Raw genomic sequence first — 4,656 nt, 5'->3', positions numbered from 1 at the left:
TATATATACATATATATTTAGCAGATATAACAACACAGGTTGGTGCAACGACCATGACGTAATTCTCATAATGCGTTTCCCGTAGCATGGAATATACGTGAAGTGATCGAACGACGACCGGTTGCTAATCTTTTGAATCGATCGGACGTTTCTAAACATCGGCTAAGTATGCAGGAGGAAGACGAGGTCAAAATGAACGCTTTTTTTCTTTCTTTCTTTCTTTCTTTATGTCTCTCTCTCTCTCTCTCTTTTTTCCTTTTCTTTTCATACCCGATTTCCAATGTTTCATGTCGAAACCCCTTCATGAACCTTCTCGAATCCGGTACTCATAAATGATACGCGTCTTCGCGCACGTAGCACCGTGCCATGAGTTTTAGAAAAGTAGGTGCGTGTAATGAACAGGTGTATCAATTTTCACGTGGACAAATTTCAAAATTGTTTATTTTGTTTCGATTTAATAATATTTCTTTTTTTTTCATTCTACTTTCAAATAGATTTTTCAATAATGTGAATTTTAGTAAGTTTGTTAATATTACATTGTTATGTCAAATATGATAAAAAATTTATTTAAATTGTATTTGACTTAATTTTTGACTCTTTTTATTATACAGATTTAATGAATCAATTTCATTTTATTTGAGTATCGATTGTTTTGATTTTACATTATTTATTTTATTTTTTATGTATTTATTTTTGAAATGAACACTTCTTTAGAATCAGAGACTGATTTAATTTTCTTAGTCTCTTCGACAATTTCTTTGCTGTTCGTTCGATGTTCCCGAAAGCTTCATTTGTTTAACCTTTAACATCAGGTCGTTGGGTCGTATTGATAGACACGTTGAGTTCAAGGCACGATGTGAGGATATAACCTACCGTAGACGTGAAAAAAGAGTAATGATAGAAGAGATAGATAATAATACCAACTTGTCGATTGAATTATTTCTTTAAATAGCTCTTTACGTATCAAGTAACAAAAAAAAAACATTTATAATTACTTTACTTCAGTGGTTTTCAAATTGTATTCCATCCACGAAATCCTGAGGTTCTGAAGTTCTGCAAAGGGTTATAAAGATTTTTATTTAAATATATTATATCATATTAATATTATTTATCGTATTTGAAAAATTCCATTAAAAAAAAGGCTTCCACAAAATATTTTTTTAACTCATATTGGTCTTGTTAAAATGAAACAAAATTTGAAGATCACTGCTTTAGATTAATCTTTAATCATTCAAATTGTCAATTCATTTTGATATTAATCATTTTGTGTCAAGTTTTTATTTCTTATTTATATATATATATATAGAAATCATTTTATTTTTGATTTAAGATTTAAAAAGAACAAATAAAAATGAATAAAAGATTATTTGCATAATATTAGGTTTCAAAGTTCCATGATAATTAATTGGTGTGGATTTTTATGAGAAAAATCGTTTTAGTCTGACATTGATTCTTAAGTTTGAAGATTATTAAAAAAGAAACAATACTATGGAGAGTATATCTTTGAAACGTGTGTGCTGTCATATGACAGTGTATCATCTTTTACATACCCTTTGCTCAGTGGAATCGTTCCAGAGGTTAAAGTGTACAAACTGAGTGTGATTAAATCCTTTAATTATATTCTAATTATATTATAATTATAACTATATTCGATATATATATATATATGTTAGGGTTAATTTATGAAATAAAACTAACTATTACATAAATTATCTAAAAATTGAACGGATAAAAGAAGATACAATTATATACTTCAACTAATACATAAATTAATCTATGAATTTAAAAGACACGAGAGTATTGTAATGGAAATTTAAATTGTAGATTAGTTTTTGATAGAACTGTATGACAAAGAGAACATCGGTTTTTAAAATAAAAGAAGAGATAAGAACAAATAATTTTAAGAATTATTGTTAAAAGAAAAGTAAATTGTAGTCTCATAATTTAATTTATTTTTTTAATATAATAATTTTAATAAATAATTAATCGTCTTTTATGCATTCATATATAATCTCGTTATTTTCTAAAACTACTGGTTATAGTATATAATAAAATTCTTCTTCTTCTTCTTAAAAAAAAAAAAAAAAAAATCTCTTTAGAATTGTCGTAATAATTAATCGACGTTGTGCATTCTTCAATCTTTTTATATTTCGAAATTCGGAATGACGGTATATCGTTGCTGAACAAGCGTTCCACTTTTTGAAACAATCCGACAAATACTCGCGATTCGTATAAGTAAATCATATCCGTAAGATTCTTAACAAATTAAATAAACACGTTTCGTTCAAATATTATTATAATCGAATATAATTTAAACAACGATCGACGATATCAAGCGGATTCATAAACAAGTTATTTGATTGAACGATTTACGTCAAACTATGGAATTACATTAAAAAAGAAAAACAAAAATTTGGATTATTTATTGAAATAACCAGAAAAGGAATTACAGTGAGGTGGAGTCGAGTTGCAAGTGGACAAAGGTCATTAATCATTTAATCTGATTCTTCAACGAGAGTTGATCGGTGTCATGTTATTGACGATGAAATTAAAAAAAGATGAATATGAAAAAGAAGAAGAAGAAGAAGAAGAAGAAGAAGAAGAAGAAAACGAATGAGAAGAGGAAGAAAGAAATATCTTAAGAGTAGGAAAGAGAGAAAGATAATGTATTGATAACTTCTAAGTGCGTCAGGTCAGGTCATTTCTTGGGGGTTGACGCAATGAAGAAGAGATACGAGTCGCAGGGGGTCCAACACTTGTTATTGTTATTTTCCATTCTGTACGCCTCCCTTCTTATTCGCTATCATTCCCCTTTCTTTTGCTAACTCTTGTCTTTTTTTCTTCTACGTGTCACGATTTTTTTCCAATCTTTTGAATTTACACGAGCATAAGATAATCACGATTATTTCGTGACGTCATGCATGCATGTTTATATGGATTATATATATATATATGTGTGTTGTTTCTTGTAGGAATACTTTGATAATTTCATCAGCTGCATTTTCAAAGATTCACGATGATGAAATTCACATGTTCGTTTACTCCAGTATAAATCTCTTATCATTTTGGAATATGGAAAGGGGAATTCATTCGGGGAACCCACGTATCGATTGAAGAAGCTAAAATTAAAGTATATTTATATATTATCAGAGTGTGTGTGATGTTATTAATGAACTTTGATAACGAAGGTAAATTATTATTTTTTTTATTTTCTTTTTTAAGATTTATTCAAATTTATATGTTTTTCTTTCTAAATTTTGTTAGAAAAAAAAAAAAACAAACTGATAAAATATCATGATTGATAAGTAGAATAGAAAACAAAAATTATACAGTTAATGAGATTCTTCTTTAGTACAAATAAATAGAATTTGATATTTTTTAAATAATGTCATAATATAATTACATAAATTATAAATTTGTTAAGAGTTAATATTTATAACTTTATAGAATTATTCGAGAAATAATACTTGACAAATATCAAAGATAATTAAATGAGAATATTGATTAGATTTACTGTACAATGTAACAATCTATATACATATGCCCCTAAAAAAATGATCCGACTAATAATTTTACAGTGATTAATTTAATAAGAGAAATATTAGAATAATCTTTCTTTGCATCCCCGAAGGGTTACAATCCTTTTACATTTCCTTCAACCTCCTCCTTTTCTTCTTTCCCCTCATCTCCCACCTTTGAACCTCCGTACTCTTCTCCTTCTACCAAACCTTGTCCCTCTCATCCCTCTCTCCACCTTTTTCATCCATTCTTCCCCCTTTCCACTCTCATCCAATATCTCTCAATAAAAGCAATACTAATAACATTATTTAAACAATGGCACAATTTGTAAGATCATTAAAATACAATAATTTATAAACATACGACTCTAATATAATTTAAAGTAGCCAATGATACAATACATTCGTATAGATCATTGAACTATAAGTTAGTTTCTCAGAAAGTTCCGAAACGTTTGGCTTCACACACTCGGTATTCTCAAATTCCCGACAGATCGATGATATATAGTGTGTTGGTAGGAAAATGGTAAGAGTTACTTACATTGGATGCACCGGGAACGCGTTCGTCACTGGGTCGTTCTTAGTGCACGCGGCTGTGAACGCTAATATTAGCGGTGCAACATGGTAACCGAGTATCGAGCTTATTCCTGGCCGAGCAGCTGGCTGCTCGGCTAGTCAGAGTCAAGGTCACGGTATTACGGAGTACGACTCGTCGTCATCCCGTTCCTACTTGCGGATGTCTCTTGTACCGTTCTTCTTCTTACATCCTCCAATATATTCGCTAAAGTTTTTATTCTACATTTAAATGATGAGAACACGTTTAATCAGAAAGTTTGACAAAAAATTACTTCTCATCTCAACTTGGATACGAATGTTTCATTTTATTAGATATATAGAATTTCTTTGAAATAAATTTCATCGATATAATAGTTTTAATTAGATCATGTATACATTGATGTAAGAATTTTATTATAGTTATATCGTTTTTATTTGTCAATGAATTATATTGTTCTTATATTCTCCAAATAGCTTTCAATAGAAGTTAAAGAATGTATAATGAAAATCATTTTTATTTGAACTTGAATACAAACATTTTATTATAGTAATATAGTAATAAAAATGGTATGTATGAATCAAT

At 28.8% G+C, this 4,656-nt stretch overlaps 1 long non-coding RNA gene across 1 annotated transcript; it reads right to left on the bottom strand.

Moving 5' to 3' along the window:
• Positions 1 to 459: 459 nt before the first annotated feature.
• Positions 460 to 4,373, bottom strand: LOC107064522 (uncharacterized). The gene is made up of 3 exons (XR_001475494.2): positions 4,060 to 4,373; positions 996 to 1,053; positions 460 to 869 (listed from the first exon to the last, which is right to left on the bottom strand). It is a non-coding gene; the product is annotated as an uncharacterized LOC107064522 (long non-coding RNA).
• Positions 4,374 to 4,656: the final 283 nt, after the last annotated feature.

This window comes from Polistes dominula, unplaced genomic scaffold (assembly GCF_049000335.1).
Source record: "Polistes dominula isolate Pdom_NZ unplaced genomic scaffold, Pdom_raw_medaka contig_33, whole genome shotgun sequence".
In the NCBI taxonomy this organism is placed as follows: Eukaryota; Metazoa; Arthropoda; class Insecta; order Hymenoptera; family Vespidae; genus Polistes; species Polistes dominula.
This window is presented reverse-complemented; position numbering and strand designations above follow the sequence as displayed.